Genomic DNA, 25,035 nt, shown 5'->3' on the forward strand with positions numbered 1-25,035 from the left:
CTGTTGGCAGTATTATTTAAAAATTTTTCTGTATAAATGTGTATTATAATATTGAATTTGGCCTTTTCAAACAACAATTCACATCTGCTTCTCTAGTCCCAATAAAGAGAGCATTTCTCTTCTTTTTTTTCCTTCCCCTCTCTCCTTGAAGTTTGAAAATCAGGAATTAAGGAATTATCAGTAGTTTCATAGTTGCTACAATGGAGGTCAGAACATTAAACTCCAATGGTCACTTTCACATTTAGTGTAGAGACATATATCAGAGAATACCTAAAAGAGGGATCCCTGGCTGGCTAGCAAAGTTGGTTATACCATTGTCTCAACACACCAAGATTGTGAGTTCCATCCCAGGTCAGGGCACATATAAGAATCAACCAATGAATGTATAAATAAGTGGAACAAATTGATCTCTCCCTCCCTCCCTCCCTTCCTCACTCCCTTCTTCTCTCTCTCCCTTTCTCCCTCCCTCCCTCTCTATTATAAATAAATAAATAAGGGGGATAATAGGTGACAACAAGTTTTTATTGGAAACAAAGAAAAAGATGGTGAAGGACATCAGGAACTTAAAAAAAAAAAAGAAAAGAAAGAAAGAATACTGGAAACTAATCTCAAAAAATGCAGACTACGATCTTCAGTCATCCAATTTCCAGGAAATTTGCTGACCTTCAACTATAGAACCAGGATAATGTAGAACCAGGATGGTAAGACCAGGATGATACATATCAGACCATCATTTTACCAGTTTTGAGATCCTTATTAAAATGGACTGTGCTGGGCTGCATATACAGAACTTTTCAATCCCCTCTCCTCGATCTCCTTGTTCTGCTTTCCCTCTCCCTCCTTATAAAAACCTCTGTGTGCACAAAAATGTTGAGATGGGCTTTTCCCAAGAGTCCTCCATCTTCCTGAGATGTCAGCACTGGAATAAACCTCTTTCCTTTTTCGCCAGCACCTGTCTCACAAGTTTGGCTTTTGTGGTGACAGGCAACCAAACCTTGATTCCAGTTACAATTTTATTCTCCCTCTGCTATAGATATACCCTGGGAGAACAGTAAAAGGTTTCTGGCTCAGTCCATTTGGGTTGCTATAGCAAAATATAGATTGGGTAGCTTATACACAACTTGTCTGGGAAGTCCAAGATCAAGGTGTCATCTTCTTATGAGGGCCCTCTTCCTGTGCCATACTGTATCACCTCCCGGTGTCCTCACTTGGTGGAGGGGCATGGAATCTCTCTGGATTCTCTTTTATAAGACACTAGTTCTAATAGTGAGGGCTCTTCTGCTGGCTGGAACACCTCCCAAAGACCCCACCTGTTCATACCATCACCTTTGGTGGTTAAGATATCAACATGTGAATTTTAGGGAGACATAAACATTCAGATCACGGCATAGTTTTCCTTTCAGGAGGAGAATTAAAGAAGTATGTCCCATCTGTCTCTTGACTTGAGTATCTGGAAGGTTCTCTTTCCAGAGGTGATTAAAAGTGCTAAAAACCAAAGAGGACAGTGTGTGGAAGACAAACCGGACCTGCTTCATCACTTTACCCCTGCCAGTCTCGCTGTAGGAACAGTCATGTATGATTAGCACAAGAACAAGCAGCCTGAATCAGTGTGGCACAGGACAGACATGGCCCAATCAGGGGGGTTGAAATGATGTTTGTCAGAGGCCCATGTGGCTCTCTTATCCTTTCTCTCCATCAGCTTCTGTCATCTCTTTTAGAAAAGCAAAAGGTTGCAAAGGTTGGAGGGACTGACGTTAGAAGTGGAGTCAGGTAAGGCTGGAAAGGAAGTCTGCACTTCCTTTGCACCATTTTACATGCTGAATATGCATTTATTTGTTGAAAAAGAGGAAGGGAATCACTTCTTGCTGGAGCTTCTTATCAGTTCATATTTTCTGTTCCTTGAATGCACCCAATACTTTCTGCCTCAGGCTATGAAATTTTCTGCTTTGAACTCTGCCATGTTCAAGCTCTGTAAAATATAATTTTGCATAGCCAAAATATTAATTTTTTTTTACTATGAAGAATTTTAAAAGACAAATTAGAGTCAATAGTATAACAGTATAATACACATAGTAATGGGCTAAATGGCGCCCCCAGAGGTTATGTCTATGTTGTAGCCCTGAGAATCTATGAATGTGACCTTATTTGGAAAGAGAGTTTTTGCAAATACAATCAAGTTAATCTTGAGATGAGATCATCCTGAATTATCTAATCCTATATAATAAAGATGTAATATGCAAATGGTGTTACATAATGACCAACCACGTAAGGACTGGATCATGCGTCAGCAGGAGGGTGGGGCAGTGGGCGGAGAGCTACTGGAGGGCGGCAGTGAGCTACTGGCACATGGATTCATGTGCAGAGCTACTAGTGTTCTTATAACAGAGACAAGAAGAGAAACACAAGCACAGGAAAGAGGCTATGTGACCATGCGGGCAGCCACAAGCCAAGGAACACGTGGAGCCATTAGTAGCTGGGAGAGGTGAGGAAGGATTCTCCCCTAGAGCCTCCAGAGGGAGTGCAGCTCTGCTGATACCTTGATTTTAGATTTCTGGTCTCCAGAACTGTGAGAGAATAAGTTCTGGTTGTTTTAAGATCCTAATTTGGAATAATGTGTTATGGCAGCCAAGGAAACTAATATATCTCATATACCCATCATGCAGATTCAAAAATCACAATTTTGTTACATTTGTTTTTGGACAAAGAAAGGGGTTCTATGGAAAGTAACCTCACAGAGTGATCTGATCAAAAACCCCTAACTGGGAGAGATGGTGGGTAGTTAAAAAGAAGAAGGCTGCAGGGAGAACTGAAGGGAATGATGGAAGGAACGGGAATGGGAAGGGGGTGCCTTCCTTCCTGTTGAAGGGAGGGCGTTGTTGTGAGGGGGGAAGGCATCTGCGGGGTTCATTTATTTTTCTTGCTTTGGTATCTTGATCATTAGGCGAGTCTTCCATTCTTATCCTTCCTTCCTTCGGTCTTGCCGTTCCTTCCCTCTTCTTCCCTCCCCTCCCCCTGATCCCCTCCACCTCCCCCTCACCTATCCCCTACCCTCCCCCTCTCCCTCCCCCCTCCCCTCCCCCTCTTCCTCCCCCTCCCCCCCCCTCCACCCTCCCCTTACCATTTTCCCTCTCGCTCCCCTCCCCTCTCCCTCTCCTTCTCCCTCTCCTCTTTCTCTTTCTCTTTCTTTTTCTCTTTCTCTTTCTCTTTCTTTCTCTTTTTCTCTCTTCCTTTTCTTTTTGGCGTCATATAGGGCAGAGTTCGAGTGCCTGGTATTTCACTTTTTAGTAAAAGGCTTATCTTTGTCTTTAGCAAGCCCTGTCCATTATTTCTGTGCATCTAGGTTAACATATTCTTGGTATAAGCTATAACTACCCTCAAAAAAGCACGTAATCTTATTATCCTGTAATCTAATCCCCTCCTTACTTTTTTACCCTCTCCATATAATCTTATTTATATTCCCTCCTTAATCTCAAATGAATAAAAGAAGTTGCAAAACTGTTATTCTCCAGAGCATTTGAGATTTTGCTCCCCAGCATATGTATTTAGTTTGATTCAAATAAACACTGATAAATATTCTCTATGAGTTTGGGACATTTCTAAAGTCAAAAGTTTCATTTCTTCCTTCCTTTCTTCCTCCCCCATCACTTTCTTCCACTCTGCCTCTCTTCTTTTTTTCTTTAAACTAAAATGTTTTAAAGCATATTCCAAATATCATTTAATCCTTAGATAATTTAGTGTACATCCCAGAAGTTATGAATATTTTTAAATTTAATCACACTGCTACCATAATAATTAATTATATAAAATAGTATAAACAATTAATTATATTATAATCCAAAATGTCTTATAGTATCTCTGTAATCTTGTTAGATTTCTCACTCCTCTCTGAATTACCTTTTGTTTTCTTTTATCTTTCTAGAAAAGAAATGCCTGGGATTAAACATACTATTGCAGGTTTGACTCCTAGGTATATGGGTGGTGGGTATCTCAATTCTCTTTCCCACTCCATGATGAAAAAATTATTGGAATTCTTTATCTGATTAAAAATAAAGATTTATTATTATTTTTTTTTATTATATGAGCTTTTATCTAGGATTGATATTCAGAACCTCAAAGTCATGTTGGAGATGGATGAGAATAAAGTCATGATACAGAAAAGTAAGTTGGACTCAAGCTGTTTTCCTCAAATGTAGAAGAGTTTTGCTTTGAAAAATAAAATAGAATTTTAAAAGGTGAAACCAGGAAGTTACTCTGCATTAGCTTTAAATAATTTCCACTTACAAGTTTTCCCTTTCTCCGAGAAATTTTTCCACCAGTTATAATTATATATATATGCTCTGAATAATTGAATTTGGCCGTAGTTTCAAAGAGAAGAATGGTAGCTGTAGACTGGATTCAGGTGTTTGCTGTTATAGAGGCATATAACCCCTTTTGGTACTTTAGCTGTGTTCCTAAAATTACTTTTGAAGGAGATTAATATTTATTATTTTCATTGTCCTTAATAAAAGGGGTTAAGGGAAAATCATTCTTATGAATAAGGAGGACTGGCAACCTTTTAGGGCATGAGGTATGAGGGGTACTGATAGGATTTTTTGCCTAAAAAATATACTTTCCACATCCTAGGTTACTATATTAGAAGCATCTTCATTCTAAATTTGTCAAAATTTAAATATTTGTTTTGCATGTTAGTGATGGGAACAAGGTCAAGAAGGTTACTGTGACTGACCAATGGCTGAGATCTACACTTGCAAAAATTGGGTACTGAATATTTAGGGTGTTCCCTATTTAAATAGACAAGAAAAGAGAAGAGAGGGTAGTGCCACCAAGAGGGGAGAAAGGCTACTTGAATAACAGAAAAGTGTGAGGGTACCCAAAATAATACCCTCCAGCTTCCTCTTTCATTGTTTCTTCTTTAGACCTAGTGTCCCGTAGGCTCATGGCTGCCATAGTTACCAGGGTAATTGCTGAGTGCTAACCTTTTCTGTATAAAACAGAGAAAGCTCATCATCTAAGTGAGTTTAGTCAGATCTTGAGATCTAGCCAAGTGACTCCTTCTTTATTCATATATGTTCCATGAATGGCTCTCTTTCAACAAGGCAACTGCACCTCCCTCCTGCAGACTTTGAAGCACTTGATTTATGCAACTTGTTTGTTCATGTTTAAATGAAACCTTTGGCAGTATAGAGAAGCTTGTGCAACTCTCTCTTCCTGATATTTTCTTCTATCATAACTCAGTCAAGGGGAAAAAGGAATGTATCTGACATGCATAGTTGTAGCATAAAAAGCTAGGAACTAATGAGACAAGACAGAAAGAAGTTAAGGAAAAGTCCCAACAAGTGGAATGAAGAGTCAACTTCCTCTCGAATCAGAGTCTGAACCGCTGGGCATGATCAAAGGAAAACAGTTTAAAGCAGGAAAACCCCTGTTGTGGTTGTAGTGGTCAATGACAAGACTGGCTAGGACCAGATCAATCCAAGATGAAGGAAAATTTGACCAGAGACTGTCCCCAAAGCACAGTATACCACCATTATAATAAAAAACTTACGCCACAAGTGGAAGGGGGATCAAGGTTGATGAATGCCATGACACTTCCAGAAAGGACCATGTTAGGAACAAAGCCCCCTCCCAACCAGAAGGCAGAGTTAGAATTTGGCACCACAAAGCTTGAAAAGATCCCCCGTCCTCCCCACACCCAATACATAAAATCCCAAGAACTGACCACCTATACAAGCTCTCTCTTGAGTTGGCTCGTATCCACTGGGAAGCGTACTTTCTGCTTCTTTCATACTAGGGCTCGTGTCCTGGCTTCTTTCTTTTTCTTTACTTGAATAAAAACCAGCTTTATTCTCACTCTGATCCATCCATGAAAACTTTCCTGGGTGAGTCAAGAACCTGGAGGTCCCCTGGTCGCCTGACACATGAAAGGTCCAGGACTGCGCCAAAGCAGGCCAATTCTCAGCCCAGGAGCTGTCTGATAGCACTAAGCGATGTACCGTGTTTCCCAAAAATAAGACCTAGCGCAACTTTGGGAGAAAAATTAATATAAGACACCGTCTTATTTTCGGAGAAACAGGGTAGTTTAAATTTCAACACTTGTCTAATTTTCTTGGTAATTTAATCTCTTAGTGTTACCAGAAAAAAACACAAGAACATTGGAAGAAATGAAAGTCTCTGGCACCTTAATCTATGAAAAACATAAAACATAGCCCAGTTCCTAGTAAAATCAACATAAACTCTCACAATAAGGTTTATTTACTATAATTCTTATTATCTAAAATACCATGTCCCCTTTCAGCAAAAAAAAAAAAAAAAAAAAAAAAAAAAAAAATGACAAGCATGCTAAGAAAATAAAACACAGGCAGTCTGAAGAGACACTAATAATCATAAGTGAACTCAGATACGATACAGATTTTGGAATTATCAGATAGGAAATTTGAAACAACTATGATTGATATGTTAATGGATTTAATAATATAAGTTGACAATATGGAAGAACAGAGAAATGGAAACCTTAAAGAATAAAAAAAAATAAATGCTAGAAATCAAAAGTATGAACAGACTAAAGCCTTTGATGGGTTTATCAATAGATTGGACACAGCTGAGCTGAGAAAAGAATCAGTGAACTTGATGATATGTCCATAAAAATTTCCCAAACTAATATATAAAGAGAACAAAAGACGAACAAAAATCAGAATAGAATATAAAGGAATTGTGAGAAAATACAAAGGGCATAACATATGTATAATTGGAATAACAGAAGGAGAAGAAAGAAATAAAAATGGCAGAAGAAATATTTAAGTTAATTATGGCTGAGAATTTTTCAAAATTAATGACTGACACAAAACTGCAAGTCCAGGAAGCTTAGAGAATATAAAAAGTGAAAACTATAAAAAATCTACACCTAAGAATATCATATTTAAATTGCAGAAAACCAAATACAGAGAGAAAATCTTAAAAGAAGCTGGGGTGGGGAAAATCTGATTTAAAAAGGAGCAAATATAGAAATTATATGTGACTTTTCATCAGAAACCATGCAAGCAAGAAAAGAATGGAATGAAATATTTAAAATGTTGGGAAAAAAACCTTACCAACCTACAATTCCATATCTAGTGGAAGGGAAAGAGAAACCAAGTGAAGGGAAGGAGAAATTAAGATTGCGGCATAAAGTAAACACCTATATTGCTGCCTACCACAACAATTTTAAAACTACAACTGGAAAACAGAGCAGACATCGTCCAGAACCACCAGAAAGCTGGCTGAGTGGAAATTCTACAACTAGAAAGAAAGATAAAAGGACACTGAGACTCAGGAGCTGTGGAGGTGCAGAGACCCATGAGTGTGGAAAGGGTGGGCAGCTGAATACGTGGCTGACTTACTCGTGGTGCTCGGAGAGGGTGGGCAGCAAATGTGTGGCTAGATTTCTCTTCCGGGAGGAAAACTAAACCTCCCAACTGCACTGAAATCCAGCTCTGGTCAGGGAGAAACTGGATTGTCTAGCAGTGGGTGAAACTCCAGAACAGCCTTCTCTCAGAGGTGCGCCCAGCCATTGCTGTGGGACACTGAGAACAAGGACCTCTTGGAGGAATGGGGGGATTGACAGGAAACCAAGGCTTGACTGCTTCACCCTGAGACTCCGCCCCATCCAAGATGAGCACAGAAGCCCTCAAGTGGAGACACTGCTGATCGTCACAGCCAATTGGCCTGGAGATCAACTCCCACAGTGATATCAACAACAATCAAGGTTTAACTACAACAAAACTGCACCTAGGGTCCACAAAGTGGTGCACCAAGAGTGTCCACCACAGGTAATAGGAGGTTGAGCTACTGGGCCCTGCTAGGACACCTAACACACAAAGTAAACTCCATCAACTCAGGGAAGCAGCTAAAATACAGAGACAAAGAGTCAGGCCACAATTGAAGGAAATGGAGGAAAGCAAAAGACTGGATATAGAGTTCAAAACCACAGTTATGTTGAAACCGGTTTGGCTCAGTGGATAGAGTGTTGGCCTGCGGATTGAAAGGTCCCGGGTTCGATTCCGGTCAAGGGCATGTACCTTGGTTGTGGGCACATCTCCAGTAGGATGTGTGCAAGAGGCAGCTGATAGATGATTCTCTCTCATTGATGTTTCTAACTCTCTATCCCTCTCTCTTCTCTCTGTAAAAAATCAATAAAATATATTTAAAAACAAGCAAACAAACAACAACAACAACAACAAAACCCCCACAGTTATAAGGTTTTTCAAGAATTCCCTAGAAAAGGCCAATAAATTAAACAGGATATGAAAAAGGATAAACTAGAGGATATGAAAAAGGATAAACTAGAAATTAAAATACACTGACTGAAATAAAAAATATTATACAGAGACCTAAAAGCAGACTAGAGAGTTGCAAGAATCAAGTCAAAATGAAATACCAAGAAGCAAAAAACACTCCTTTGGAAAAGCAAAAAGAAAAAAGAATCCAAGAAGTTGAAGATAGTGTAAGAAACCTCTGGGACAACTTCAAGTGTACCAACATCAGAATTATGGGAGTGCCAGAAGAGGAAAGACAGGAAGATACTGAAAACCTGTTTGAAGAAATAGTGACAGAAAACTTATCCCACCGGTGAAAAAAATAGACTTACAAGTTCAGGAAGCACACAGAACTCCAAACAAAAGGTATCCAAAGAGGACCACACCAAGACACATCATAATTAAAATTCCAAGAACAAAAGACAAAGAGAGAATATTAAAAGCATCAAGGTAAAAAATAATTAGTTACCTACAAGGGAGCACCCATATGATAGTCAGCTGATTTCTTAGCAGAAACTATGCAGGTCATATGGGAATGGCAAGGGTGGGGTAGGAACTGGGTGAAGGGGTGCTATAGGGGGAAAAAAGAGGAACAATTGTAATAATCTGAACAATAAAGATTTATTAAATTTTTTTAAAAGTGAAGGGAAAAAAAACTTAAACAAAAATGAGGGAATTCATCACCAGTAGACATGCCTGTAAGAGATTTATAGTTCTTCAGAGAGGAGAAAAAATAATTTAGGTTGAATCTCAAATCTACATAAAGAAAGAAAGTATGTTGGAGATGATTAAGTGAAGGAAAACAAGGTAGTATTTTTTATTCTTAATTTATCTAACAGATAACTGTTAGTTCAAAGTAATAACTATACCAACATATTAGATGATTATAGTATATGAATAAATGAAATCCTATATAATAAAAGCCTAATTTGCTTAGTGTCCGGTTGACTGGTCGGCCGTTCAGTCAATCAAAGTGTAATATGCTAATAATATTCTAAGCCACTCAACCACTCACTATGACATGCATTTGATCACCGGGGCAATTGACACTCTGACCTATAGGTTAGCTTGCTAATGGGGTCTTGCTAATCAGGACTGAATGAGATAGGCTGGACACACCCTGGAGCCCTCCCGCAGTTCCTCCCTGGGTGGCCAACCCTGGCCCCTATCATCCACCAGTGGGGTCCTTTGACATGACTTGCACTCTCTCACAATCCGGGACCCCTCCAGGGATGTCAGACACCTGGTTTTGGCCTGATCCCGCAGGCTGAAGGACTCCATTGGTGCACAAATTCATGCACCAGGCCTCTAGTCAATGATATAAATGTTATAAGGGATTGGAGAAAGGAATCAGGAACACTCTATAAAAAGCTACTTGCACTATCCCTGAAGCTGGATAACATTACTTGAAAGTGGACTTAGGCTAGTGGCAAATATGTATTGCAAACTAGGTCCTCCACTGAAAATACTTAAAAAAAAAAAAAAAAAAAAAAGGAAATATAATTGATATTCTAAGAGAGGAGAGAAAATGAAGTTACTTGATATCCTCAATTAAAAGATAAGATTAAAAAAAGAAACAAAGAGCCCTGGCTGGTTTGGCTCATTGGATAGAGCGTCAGCCTGCAGACTTAAGGGTCCCAGGTTCAGTTCTGGTCAGGGCACATGCCTGAGCTGTGGGCCAATGTTCACCAATAGAAAGCTGGAATAAAATGTTAATTCCAGACTTCAGAATAAGGAGAGGTATCATGGATAAAGAGAGGCAATACATAATAATAAGGGGGTCATTTCTTTAAGAACAAATAATCCGTAATATATATGTACCTGACAACAGAATCAAAATATATGAGGTAAAAACTGACAGAACCATAAAGAGAAATAGATGAAATCCACTATGATAGTTGGAGGTTTCAACACCCCTCCATCAGTAAAAAATAGGCCCAGCTAGCAGAAAATCAGTTAGGATGTTGCTGAACAGAACAGCATCATTAATCAACTGGACCTAAATGACATTTGCAAAATATAGATTAGCCTTACTATAGACAAAATTTGTTATATGAAAATATATACTTAGGAAACCAATAAGGTCTGACAAATCAATATACAAAATAATTCTTTAGTTAACAAGTACCGGTATATCTGTTTTAACTCTACCTAATAATTTTTACAGATTTCCCTTAAACATTTAAATTATGAATTCATTTAGAAGTTTGTAGTTTACCTTCTCAGAAATAAGATTGTGAAATAAGTCATCTAACCCCTATAAATGTTTGGAAAGGCAAACTCTGGAAGTACTGGTGGATGTCACTGGTGATATAACCAGCATACAACTCTCTAAGGAGCTCTAGTCAAGGGACTTGTCTTGTAATTTGTGGAGGGTTTCCTTCCTAAATCTGAAGGAGAGAGAGACAGACAAGTGCTGCTTCTTCAAACCCAAACCCCCACTTTTTAGTGGCAATTAGGAAAGAGAGTGCATAGGACACACCTTCTCCAGGGTTTCTCGGCTTGCCAGGCTGCTCTTGTCTGCTTCTCCTTAACCTCTGACATTCACTCATTGTTTTAATAACAAGTACTGAGCACCTGCTGAGGGCCAGGCACTGCCCCAGAAGACCACAGACATTAGGACCAATTGGTGGGTTATCAACATCACTATGTTATGTACATCAAAACAATGATGACAGATTAGAAAAGTGGAAATTCTTAGCACAAGTTGTTTGTCCAATTTTGCATCAATTCTCAACTGGAGGAGCCTCAGGCAGATGGAATGACAGTCATAGCAAGCCAAAGCCGCTCTTCATCCCTTTCCTCCTCTCTTCCTGTCTGTGGCTGTAGAGAAGCAGAAGTCCCAGTTACCTAGTTGGAGCTTTTTTATTTATTTGTTTATTTGTTTGTTTGTTAGTTTGTTTTCTGGGACACTCATGAAAAAATTCATTGAACTTGTAATTAAAGTGTTTTTTATGACACTTTCATTAAGTTCTCCCTTCGAACCCTTGACAAGTTTCCTGTAAGACTCCAGGTAATTGCATTCATTCATTTGGTACTAAGTGCAAGATGCTGGTGCTGGGGATTATATAAAATACAAAAATGAATAAATCTAGAAAAGAAAAAAAGAAAGAAAGAAAAGAAACTTCACTGCCCATATATTATTTTTTAATTTATCAGTCATTGCCCTCTAGTAGTTTGCAATCTATCATATTTCTTCCAAACAGTTCCTGCATGTGAGAGGGCAGGGCGGGGTGAGGATGGGCTCCTGATTCCATTGTGGGGCAGGGTGGACCCTAGCCCAATCAGGGTCAGCCAAAGCAGTGACATCACCACCGGAGTAAAACCCCAGGGCTTGGCGAAATTCGCTCTTTTCCGCCATGCTGTCGGCGTGAGTGGGACAGAGCCCATGCTAGCATGGAAAAGGCTCTTTTGTTTATTGCATTGGACTCGGCTCCCTGGTGGTCCTTGAGGATCACGAAGTCTGGGCGTAACACATGGTTTTTACCTGTGTGCTTTTATAAATTTGGTTGCTTTCACTGATATATTTTCTTCCTCACTTTTCAGATCTTTTAGAAGCACCATACATACATTTGTATTTAATTCTATAATAATCAAAAAACAAAACAAAACTAAACCCTTCTTAGCACAGATTTTAGAATCAGAAGATGTAGGTTTGAGTCCCATCTATGCCTGTGTAGCATTGGAGCAGTCTTTCTGAGTCTCAGTTACTTTGCCTATAAAATAAGACTAAATATTTCTGCCTTATCTATTGCACAGTTTGTGTGTGTAGCAAATAATCAAATGTATGTGCAATCACTTTCTACATTATAAAATAATATACAGAAGTATGTTATTATTAAAAGTTTGTAACAGAATCAACCTCAGAGTTTGCTTATGTGTGTAATACAAATGCCATAGAAATAATAACTAGGGGCAGGATTTGACCCAGGGCACTTAATTACAGAAATTTTTTTTTTAAGGGCAGAAGGAAAAAAAATCAAAGACTTTTTATTCAAAGCAGAAAACTTTCAAACAAGAGACAAAACTTGGCAAGGATGCAGTTAGTAAATGGATCTCCTTGAGAGAAATTCAGAGGATGAAGGCAAGCTTCAGAGAGCAGGAACTGAAAGAGAAAAGTCTTTAATGTTATCATCTTCCTCCTCCACCCTTGCTTAGAATTCCTTATCTAATCAACTGGAGACACCTCTTAACAGTCAAACAATAAAAATGGGGTGCCGATTAAGTAAGGAACCCAAAAACTTTCCTGTCAGGCTGCCATCACTGTTTCCAGAGGACACCAGAGTCCACTTTCACTTTTAGGGGAAGTGTTTCATGGTTAAATCTGGATAAAATATAATGCTAAAAATCACATTATGTTTACAGAACCTCAGGAAAAAAAGCAAAGTTTATGCTCAGTTCCCCTGAGATAAGTTGGCAAATAAAGGGGAATGCTTTGGAGTTGGGGGGCCACTCCTAATTTTTCCAGCTTGGACTCCTACATGTTACAGCTAGTTCTAGAAAAGTAGAAATAAGAGAGTTTATGGGAAGTCCGCTTGGTGTAAGAGACTGAGATGCTTAAAATGAGAAGGGGTGGAGGAAATCGGGGAGTATTACTTCAATTAAAAACAAAAACAAAATCTCAAACCCATTAGGAATGGCTACACACAAAAGCAGAGAAGAATAAGAGTTCATAGGATGGGGAGAAACTAGAGCCCTTGTGCATTGGTGGGAAGATTGTGAAATGGTTCAGCTGCTATTGAAATAATATGGTGATTCCCCAACTCATTAAAAATAGAATTACCACATGATCCAGCAGTGCCACTTCTGGGCATATATCCAAAAGAAGTGAAAACAGGATCTAAAAGAGACATCTGCACACCCATGATCATAGCAGTATTATTCAGAATGGCCAAGATATGAAAGCAACACAAGTGTCCATCAGTAGTTGAATGGTTGAACAAAATGTGTGAGCCCAGCCAGCATGACTTAGTGGTTGAGCATTGACATATGAACCAAGAAATCATCATTCAGTTCCAGGTCAGGGCACATGCCTGGATTGCAGGCTCAATCCCCAGTGAGGAACATGCAAACAGCAGCCGATCAGTGATTTCATCACCGATGTTTCTCTCTCCCTCCCTCTCCCTTTCTCTCTGAAATCAATAAAAATATGTATTTTAAAAAATGTGTGAGATAAATATATTCAGTGGAATATTATTTGACCCGACAAAGGGAGGAAATTTTATCACGTGTTATAAACCTTGGATAAACCTTGAGGACATTATGCTAAGTGAAATAAGCCAGTCACAGAAAGACAATACTGTATGAATCCACTTTTATGAAGTACATAGTGTAGTGAAAATCAAAGACAGAAGTAGAATGATGATTGAGAGGAACCGAGGGAGGATGGATTGGGGAGTTACTGTTTAATGGGTAGTTTTAGTTTCGCAAGATAAAAAAGTTCTGAAGACTTATTGCACACAATGTGAATATACTTAACACGACTGAATATAAAAATGATTAAGGAGGTAAATTTTTTTAACCACAATTAAAAATAATTTTTAAAATTGGAAAAAATAAACAAAGAAACTTCACTGCCCATATATAATTTTTTCATTTTTATTGATTCAGGAGAGGAAGGGAGAGATTGAAACATCAATGTTAAGAGAGAATCATTGATTGGCTGCCTCCTGCATGCTCCACACTGGGGACCGAGCCCGAAACCCTGGAATGTGCCCTTGACCGGAATCAAACCTGGGACCCCTTAGTCTGCAGGCTGACACGCTATCCACTGAGCCAAACCAGCTAGGGCTTACCTGCTCATATTAACTTTACAGCTCATGACCAAGTTCTGTGCTTATTGATTCTGAAGGTTTCCTATGCCTATAAGGCCCAAGCCTTTTAGGACAGCGTTCAAAAGAACAAAGACCTTCTTAGAGATGGCCTCCATAGCATATCCCCTCAACCTTCCTTCATATCACTTCTCACAAGTCCCATGTCCCTGCCAAGTCCCATGTTACATTCTCATCCTTATACATCTTCTCAGATGATGTCCCTTCTCTCATCTTTGTCAGCCAAAGTCTCCTCCACCCATCGTGTCCTGCTGAGCCTTCCCTGACCACCTAGGAGGCAATGAGCTCCCCCTGGCTGGTGTGTAGTTTGTAACTCATCACATCCTGCCCTGTGTCCTACGAGTTTGTGCATCTCAGCAGTCAGCTCTCTACCGCAGGGCCTTAGTTCTGTGGTTGGTATCTTAGTCATTTGGCATCTTCACAGCACTTATAGCCAACAGATGTTTAATGTAAGTCCAATCATGTCACTCTTCTGCTGTAAATACTCCCCTGGCTATAGTGACTTATACAAGATCTTGAGACTCCTATACAGAGTTTCCCAGTCTGCATCCCCACTTCCCTGTCCTCATCTCCTCCCACTTGCCCTCACTCACTCTGCTCCAGCCTCCTGGTGTCCTTGCTGTTCCCTGGACTCACTGGCTATGTTCTGTTTAGGGCCTTTACAGGCGTGAATTTTTCTACCTGGACTGTTTCTCTCTCAGATCCCTACCTGGCTTACTCCTAGTTTTTGCTCAAAAGTTACTTTCTGGGGCCCTGGCTGGGTAGCTCAGTTGGTTAGTGGGTTTGATCCCCAGCCAGGGCACATACAAGACTCAAGCAACGAATGTATCAATAAGTGGAATAATAAAGTTATATCTCCTTCTTTCTCTCAAATCAAGAACAATAAAGAACAAATTTTTAAAAGTTATTTTCTGGAAACATCTTTTCCTAACCATTTGTCCTACTTAGAATTACAACCCAGTCTCATCTTCACCCCAGAGCCTGCTACCCCCTTCCCCATTCTTATTTTTATCCATCAAATTTACAACCAGGTGACATACATTTTACTTGTTTGTTTGGTCTTTGTCTCTTCACTGGAATGTAGGCCCCATGAGAGCTGGTATTATTTTATTTTCTTACTCACCTCCTTTTAAAAAAATCCTCAGCCCCTTGTACAGTGCCAGCAGATAGTAAACTTTGAATTAACAGTTGTCCAATTAGTTAAATGATTGAATGACAAAAAGCACTTACACTTTAAGATTATCGAATACTTTCTAATTGTTTGTAATCCAAATCCAGAAGAACGATTTGGATTACAAACAATTAGAAAGTATTCGATAATCTCACCCTGGGCTTGAGTTGGGGGGAAATGCAATACAAGACCTTCTTTGTCTTCAATGCACAGGATTTAACCTGTACTGCGTAGCAATTGATTGGTGTTTTTCTGTTGACACACCCTTTAGTCATTTCTTGTCAGGAATTAAAGCAAAGGTCATGTTGGATAAGCACTCAATTAAGTCTTTAGATGACGGTGATGTGTAAACACACTCAGTCCATACATGTAATTATTTCTCACATTACCTTGCAGGTGGACTTAACACTGTAGTAACATGATTCCCATTAACTTGCTACCTGTATTCCATTATGAATCCCAATCTTTTAGTAAGCTCTGCTCTCAACATTTTATTGTGAAAGTTTTCAAACATAGGAAAATGAAAAGATTTTACAATTTTTGTATACCTGTCCTCTAGATTCTGCTATTAACATTTTAGCATATTTGCTTTAACATCTAATTAAGTCTTTCTTTTTTTGCAGGGTTGATGGCCTGGGAACAGTGTTCTTTATTGATGGTACATTTTGCTAGTATATTACAAGATAAGGCTACCTAGACCCATCTCCTTCTTCAAGGGTCTGGGATGGGAACTGCATGAGGACAGGAGATTCTCGGTGTGCTGGGGGATGGAGTTGAGGCAGAGATTTCCCAGCAGCTTCTCTCTTCCTCTCATGCTCTTGTTGGGGCTGGTGGTCCAGGAAGTTCTTACTCCTTACCACCCTGTTGCTGTAGCCAAATTCATATAATAAGAGGAAATGAGCTTGACAAAGTGGAGGGTGAGAGAAGTGCCAACCCCAGCTTTGAAGATGGAAGAGTGGGTGTCATTGTTAAAGTTGCAGGAGACAACTTGGCTTTCAGTGTAGTCTGGGATGCCTTTATGAGGCTCTCTGATGCCTGCTTCACCACTTTTTTGGTGTTACCATATTTGGCAGTTTTCTCCAGATGGCAGGTCAGATCCATGACCCACACACTGGGAGCAGAGATATGGAAGCCATGCCAGGGAGTTTTCAGTTAGCAGAGGGATGACTTTGGCAGCACCAGTAGACACAGGGATCATGTACTGGGAAGCCCTTTGGCCATCACACCCCATCACACCACAGCTTCTCAGAGGGGTCCATCACAATCTTCTGGGTGGCAGTGATGGTATGGACTAGTGTCATTAGTCCCTCCATGATGCCAAAGTCATTATTGATGACCCTGGCTAGTCTTATTTATCCATCCCTACTTTTTTCTTTTTTCTCAAAGTGTGGTTTTGATTTCAACTTAATTTTTGCCAGGGAAACCCTAGCCTGTTTAACTCAATAGATAGAGCATCAGCTCATGGACTAAAAATTTTCAGGTTCAATTCTGGTCAAGGGCACATACCTCAGTTATAGGCTCCATTTCTCACCTTGGTTGGGGTGCCTACAAGAAGCAACCTATCAATGTGTCTCTCTCACATCAATATTTCTCTCTGACTCTCCCCTTCCTTCCACTATCTCTAAAATATCCTATATAATAGAGAGCTAATATGAAAATGGTCACCACACCCTCACTTTATCACACCCTAACAGCTCAGACACTTAACACTGGAGAGAAAGGAATGGGGACCAGACAGGCACAAATGAACTTGCGAGAGAGGAATGAGGACCAATCAGGATGCAGCCCCAGAGAGGGACAAGCCGCCCTCCCATGGTTCTGGGCACCAGTGGCTGCACCTATACCTGCAGCCCAGGAGAGGGACAAGCTGCATGCCCCACGGTCCCTGCTGTCCCAGGCACCAGCAGCTGCACCTGTGGCCCAGAAGAGGGACAAGCCACCTGCCCGATGGTCCCAGGCATCTGTGGCTGTGGCCCAGGCAAAGCTGCCCGCCCACGGTCACCTGTAGCTGCAACCGACCTAGGCAAAGCCAGCCTTGGTCCTGGGTGCCTGCAGCTGACCAGAAGGAAGGAAGCCCAGGTCCAAGGTGCCTGTGACTGGCCAGAGGAGAAAATCCTGGGTCCTGGTTGTGGGGTGAGGCAGAGACAGTTAGGGGCGATCAGGCAGGCAAGCAGAGGTGGTGAGGGGAAATCAGGCAGGCAGAAGTGGTTAGGGGACATCAGGCAGGCAGTCAAGCAGTTAAGAGCCAGTGGTCCCAGATTACGAGAGGCAGTCAAACATTCCCCGAGGGGTCCCAGATTGGAGAGGGTGCAGGCCAGGCTGAGGGGAACCCCCCCCACCTCTGTGCACAAATTTTGTGCACTGGGCCTCTAGTAAATACACACACACACACACACACACACACACACACACACACACAGTATATCTCCTCGGGTGAGGATTAACAAAACAAAACAAAAATTGTGTCAGGGGACACAAACATTCAGTCAAAATCAACTATTATTTCGTTCAAAATGTTTCTTTTTTTGTTTCTATTTTATATTTTGTGGACTCTTCTTGACCCATTTGGAATGATATTGCTTAATCTTCAAGCATTTGGAGATATCCTAGTTATCATTTTGTTAATAAGTTATAGCTTAATTCTATTAGAATGAGAGGAATGTGTATAATTTTAATCCTTTAAATTGTAAAGACTTAATTTTTGGCCCAATGTGTAATCCATTTTGCTCAATATTCCATTTGCAATATACTAGTTTGTGTATATTACAGATGTTGGGAGTAAAGTTATTTTTATGTCAATTAGCTTTAGTTTCCCAATGTCATTAAATTATGTTGTTTACATCTCATCTGATTTATTTATCTTCCTGTTCTATTGGTTTCTGAGACAGTTATGTTAAAATTTTCTGTTACATTTGTAGATCTGTTCATTTCTCTTTTTCATTTTCTCAGCTTTTCCTTTATATATTTTGAGCCCATGACTGCAAAGTAAATACAAACTTTTGATGATTATACCTTCTTATTGATTTGGATATTTTATCAGTTTATGAAATGTCCCTCTTTAAAATAGTTTCCGCTTTAAAATCTGCTTTATGTGATTTGTAGAGCTATTCTAGATTTATTTTGGTCAATATATGCATAGTATAAATTTTTCCATAAATTTTTTCAATTCCTATGTTCTTATAATTAAAGTACATTGTTTTTTTGAGTAGCATATAATTGTTTCTTTTTAATTCAGACTGATATGTTTGTATTTTAATTAGAATATATAATCCATTTAACATAATTACTGATATATATGAGTACAGGTTTGGGGTTCATAGAGCTTCTTGGATCTATTGCTTGATGCCTTTGAATCAGCATAAATTCTCAGCCATTATTTCTGTAAATATTGCTTCTGCTTAATCTCTACTCTTCTTCTGGACCTCTGAACCTGTGTGTGTGTGTGTGTGTGTGTGTGTGTGTGTGTGTGTGTGTGTGTGTGTGAGGTTTGCACCTGTTTCCTATGTCTCTTATGCTCTTTTCTTTTCCATCCTTGGTTTTCCTTATACTTTAGTTTGAATATTTTATACTTATCTCTCTTCTAGTTTATGACTGTTCTCTTTCTCATGCCTATTCAGTTTTTTTGTTTGTTTGTTTGTTTGTTTGTTTTAGTTTATAATTCCCATTTGATTTTTCTATAGATTCCATTGTTTTGGTGAAATTCTCCCTCTTTTAATTAATTTCTTGAACATGTTAGTCATACTTACGTTAAAGTCCTTTTCTTGTAACTTTAATATCTAGTCATATGTAGGTCTTTTGTTGTTGTTGTTGTCTAGTTTTTTCTCTTGGGTTTGAGTCATTTGTCCTTGTCTTCTCTAACAATTACTAAATATTGATTAAAATCCAGACACTGTGGGTGAAAAATTATAGAGGATCTGGATGTCATTATCTTCCTACAGAGAAGATATAATTTTATTTTTAGAATCAGAGTAAGAGCCAAGCGCCTCTGTCCAATAAGAAACTGAGGTGATGAAAGCTGAATTCCAAGCTTTGGGAAAGCCACTCTTTTTCTGATTTTCCTTAACTTGAGGGCAGTTGATGGTTTTGGCTCTCAGGGGACATTTGGCAATATCTGGGACATTATTGATTGTCATGGTTGGGGATGGGTGCTACTGACCTGTAGTAGGTAACAGCCAGATAATGCTGCACACATTCTACAAGCACAAACAGGCCCCATCCCAACACACACAAATCACCCAGCCCAACAAGACAATAGTGCCAAAGTTAAGAAACCCTGCCCTAGATCATAGTCCTTTAAAGTTCTCAACTGAAAATGAGTATTTAACAAGGTTCCTCCTCCTTGGCAGCCCTTGGACTCCAGCTTTTCTCTCCCAGTACTGTAAGACTGCCAATCCTTTGTTTGCCTTTATAGTCTCTCAGTAGCTGCTTTCTGCCTGGTGTTTCAGCCTCTTGTTCTGCTCATACAGTTTAGAAATCAGCCAGTGCTTTAGGTGAAAAAGCAGTCTTGAATATTGGTATTGCCTATCCAGGATCTTGGCCTTTTAGAGCCTGGCTGCTTTGGTTGATTTCTGATGCCTTGAAAAAAAAAAAAAAAAAGAAAAGAAAAGAAAGAAAGAAAGAAAGAAAGAAAGAAAGAAAGAAAGAAAGAAAGAAAGAAAGAAAGAAAGAAAGAAAAAAAGCTGTTGTGCCCTGGCCAGTGTGGCTCAGTTGGTTGAGAATCATCCCATGCATTAAAAGGTCACAGGTTCAATTCTGATCAGGGCACATGGCCAGGTTGACGCTTTAAGTGTTCAATTCAAAGCTTATGAAAACATCCCTACAATCCAATTTTAGAACATTTTATCTGGGGGGAAAAACAAAAACAACCTATCTGTAACTGCTTGTTTCCACCTCCAGTCCTAGGGAGCCACTAATATACTTTCCATGTGGATTTGCCTATGTGGACACTTCATGTAAATGGAGTCTGTCTTTTTGGTCTCTGTCTTTCCCTTAGCATGATATTTTCAAGATTAATCCATGTTGTTGCATATGTAAGTACCTCATTTCTTTTTATGGTTAGGCAATATTCCATTATATGGATATGCCACATTTTGTTTACCTGTTCATCATTTGACAGTCATTAGGATTGTTTCCACTCAACCTAAAAATATATTAATTAAAGTAATTTAAGGAAATGGGAAAATATTTTGATTTGGGTGATATATCTATACTTTTTAAATATTCTCAAGCATATATTTTCAAGCATATCTGTACTTTTAAAATATTCTCAAGCAAAGGTTAAAATAAAGAATTTAAAAATATAACAAAGAAAAAATGTTAACCAGAAGAGCTAAGCTTCTCTTAATGATGTTCCACATGATATGGAATAACTTCTTTGTCTCAATTTTTTTAATGCAAACTGGAATGAGCAACTTTTGCAAATACTATTACAAAAACTGAAAAATAACTGCAGAGAGTGCATTTTGAATAATACTTTAAATAAAGAAGCAATGTGTGGGAAAATAATAGAGGTTGGGATAGTCCTATTACTGATGATAGAAATCTTAGAGCACAAAATCTCTTTAATGGCATTATGATTGAGAAGAACAATATTTATTTCCTTAATTTTCTTGCTGTTTCAGGGAATATCTTTACCTCTTACTTCAGCACTCTCACAAAGAGCGTGCCAACTAGTTAAACTAATTAGGGGGAAAAAGGCTCATGAGGCTAATTAACTTTGTTAATATCACTTTTTCAAAGTGATAGGCTATCTTAATTTGGACAGCTATAACAAAATACCATAGGCTAGTTGAATATATATATTTTGGCCCTGGCCAGGTATCTCAGTTGGTAAGAGCATGGTCCCAATACACCAAGGTTGTGGGTCCCATCCCAATCAGGGCACATGTAAAAATCAAACAATTGTCCTGGTTGGTTTGGCTCAGTGGACTGCGGCCTGTGGACTGAAGTGTCCCAGGTTTGATTCCTGTAAAGGATATATGCCTAGGTTGTGGGCCATGCAAGAGGAAACTGATCAATGATTCTCTCTCATCATTGATGTTTCTCTCTTTCCTCTCCATTCCTCTCTGAAAGCAATAAAAATATATATTTAAAATTATATATATAAAAGCCTAAGTGACTGAATGACTGGTCAACTGGCTGCTATGATGAGCACTGACCACCAGGGGGCAGGCACTCAACATAGGAGCTGCCCCTGGTAGTCAATGCACTCCCACAACAGGAGCTCTATTCAAGCACAGAACGCGGGGTTCAGGGATGGTGAGCAAAGTTCATGCCTCTGAGGCAGCACTACTGAGCAGCAGGGTGGCAGGCACAGTGCGGCCGGGAGGAGCGGAAGCAGCTAGGTGCCCAGCCTGGGCTTGGGCTCCTCCCTGGCCGCCTGCTGCTTCGTGCACTACTACATCCCTCGGTGGACTGCTGGCTTCAGGCCAAAACCAGCAGTCCAACATCCCCCAAGGGGTACTGAATTGTGAGAGAGTGCAGGCCAGGCTGAGGGACCCCACCTGTGCACGAATCTGTGCACTGGCCTCTAGTGATAATAATAAAGAATCAAACAATTAATGCACAAATAAGTGGAACAAGAAATCTCTCTCTCTCTCTCTCTCTCTCTCTCTCTCTCTCTCTCAAATCAATCAATAAAAATTTATTTTTAAAATATTATTTCTCATAGCTCTGGGAGTTAGAAAGTCCAGGATCAAGGTACAAGCTAATTCAGTGTCTGATGAGAACTCCCTTTCTGGGTTTGCAAACAAACTCCCTTCCTGACTTCTTGCTATTTCCTCACATGACATAGTGAGATAACTCTATCTTTTTTTCCTTTTTTTTTTTTTTTATATCTTATTGATTTCAGAGAGGAAGGGGGAGGAAGAGAGACATAGAAACATTAATGATGAGAGAGAATCACTAATCGGCTGCCTCCTGCACACCCCTGGTGTAGCAGTATGGAGATGCACCATTCAGGTCTGTCTCCCTTTAAGAGAACATGTTGTGCCCAGCCAGCGTGGCTCAGGTATTGAGCATCGATCTATGAACCAGGAGGTCATGGTTTGATTCCTGGTCAGGGCACATGCTTGATGCCCAGTATGGGGCATGCAGGAGGCATCCAGTCAATGATTCTCATCAGTGATGTTTCTATCTCTTTCTTCCTTGCTGAAATCAATAAAGAGGGAACATGCTGCCAAAACCGGTTTGGCTCAGTGGTGGAGCGTTGGTCTGGGGACTGAAAGGTCCCAGGTTCGATTCTGGTCAAGGGCATGCACGTTGGTTGCGGGCACATCCCCAGTGGGGGGTGTGCAAGAGGCAGCTGGTTGATGTTTCTCTCTCGTCGACGTTTCTAGCTCTCTATCTCTCTCCCTTCCTCTCTGTAAAAAATCAATAAAATATATTATATATAAAAAAAAAAAGAGGGAACATGCTGTGGGAAGTGTGGGTGGCTGACAGTGCCCGCTGCAGCATGCTCCCTGTGCTGCTGCAGCCAATGACAGCGTGGCAGGTGCTGAAGCCAGGGTTGCAGGACTTCACTAGCAAGCAGCATTTGCTCAAAGACTCCCCATACACTGCTGCAGCCTGAGGCTCTTCCTACCCAATTCTCCTTCCTTTCCGGTTTTACTCCACAGATGTCAAACCTGCTTTGTAGTCTGAGGCTCTCTGCCTTCTTCTGTTTCCTCTTCCTTCTTCCTTCATTGGCATGTCCCCTCAAGAAATCTCTTGCTTATTGTCTTAGGCTGCCCTGACAAATACCACTGAGTGGCTTAAACAACATGAATTTTTTCCCTCACAGTTCTGGAGGCTAGAAATCCAAGATCAGAGAATTGGCAGGATTGGTTTCTCCTAAAGTTTCTCTCCTTGGCCATCTGGGCATCTTATCTCTGGGTCCGGACATGCTCTTCCCTCTGGACCTGTCTGTGCCCTGATCTCCTCTTTCTGTAGGGACACCAGTGATATTTTATTAGGGCCCATCCTAATGACCCTGTTTTAACCTCTCCCTGAGTATAGTCACATCCTGTGGTATGAGGGGTTAGAATTTCAACATGAGTTGGAGACGTGGCATAATTCAGCTCCTAACACTCATGCAATTCTGTCTTGTCATCTTGCTGCTCCAATGCCAGGTTAAACTAATAGAAGATGTAACCGTGCGAGGTTACAAAGGACCAGTGATTCTCCAGCGCCAGCCTGACTCCTAAAGAATAATAAACATACAAAAGCTTGGAAAACATGTTTCAAATATGAAATAAACCTCCAGTTTCTTGGGTAACCACTACTAGTGATCCCCCAGAAACCTATAAGAAGGATATGGTGACATGGAGAACAGTAGCGACAAGAAACAGAGAAGCTCCTTCCTGTCGGTGGCCTCTGTAAGGAGAGCACACGACTCTCAGGCCAGTAGGACTTCACGTGTGGCTGACAGGAGGAAAGCAGCAAACGTGTCCCTCTGAGTGTCACACCACATGCCATCACCAGCTCGAGGACACTGTCTCCAGCCAAGATGGCAGAATGCAAAGTCTAAAAGGCTCAAGTTGGCAAGGATGCGAGTGAAAAAATAAACTCTAGCAGAGATTTGGAGATGACATCATTTGTTGGCCGACATCTGAAAATTATTAGCAGTGTTTTAGGGCATATTTTGTTTTAACAAGAAGGGAAAGTGCTTTAATTGGTGCCCCCCTTTTTTTTTTTTTACACTTTTCATCATTCATGTTGATGGAAAATGCCAACATCAATGTTCATAATTTCTAGGGGTTTGGCAGCATGCCAGATCAGCAACTGCTTCAAAAGAGGGAAATTTCTTTTCTCACTCAGCAAACATGTTTTATTGCTTACAAGATTACACTCCATTAATGCTACCTGGCAAATTTTAGTATAATCCTTATAGTTTAAGGCTATTCCCCTCATAATTGTTTTTATATCATGCCACTTTTTTAAGGGTTAGTCAACACTTACTGATTGCTCATGTATGTCAAATCTCATAAGAGACAGGACAAGTTTGCTCAAGAGTAATAATTTAAAAAAAAACAAAACACAAAAAACAGGTATAGTCTTTGTACACAGTATGTTATTACCATTATTTTTTAATCAGAAATTCTTAACTGCACCAGGATGACCTGGTTGCTTTCATTTTATATTATATCGTGGTGAATATGTATAACATAAAAATTTGCCATATTAATCATTTTTAAGCATACAGTTCTATGGCATTTAAGCATTTAATTACTTTCACAATGTTGTGCAGCCATCCCCACCATCTAGTCCAAAGTTCTTTCAACTCCCCAACGGAAATTCTGTAACCATTAAACTCCCATTGTCCCCTCCTCCGGTGCCTGGCAACCACCATTCTACTCTCTGCCTCTATGAATTTGCCTAGTCTAGATATTTCATATAAGTGGAATCATGAAATTTTCTTCTGTGTCTAGCTTACCTCACTTAACATGTTTTCAAGGTTTATCCATGTTGTGTCATGTATCAAAACTTCATTTCTTTTTATGGATGAACTAGAGGCCCAATACATGAGATTCATGCAGGAGTAGGCCTTCCTGTCCTCCCACCCCGCCCTGCCCGGGTGCCAGCACCGGCTTCCCTCGCAGCCCCAGCTTCGTCCAGAAGGACATCCAGAAGGATGTCTGGTCTAATTAGCATATTGCACTTCTATTATTATAGCTAATACTCCATTGCATGTATTAATATATAACACATTTTGTTTAGCGATTCTCTGTTGATGTACATTTGGGTTGTTTATTTCTTTTGGCTA

At 40.0% G+C, this 25,035-nt stretch overlaps 1 pseudogene; it reads right to left on the minus strand.

Annotated features, from left to right (window-relative positions):
- Positions 1-15,982: 15,982 nt before the first annotated feature.
- The window catches only part of LOC118723056, a 31,134-nt pseudogene continuing 22,081 nt past the window's right edge, over positions 15,983-25,035 (minus strand).

Source organism: Pipistrellus kuhlii, unplaced genomic scaffold (assembly GCF_014108245.1).
Source record: "Pipistrellus kuhlii isolate mPipKuh1 unplaced genomic scaffold, mPipKuh1.p scaffold_m20_p_2, whole genome shotgun sequence".
Taxonomy (NCBI): Eukaryota; Metazoa; Chordata; class Mammalia; order Chiroptera; family Vespertilionidae; genus Pipistrellus; species Pipistrellus kuhlii.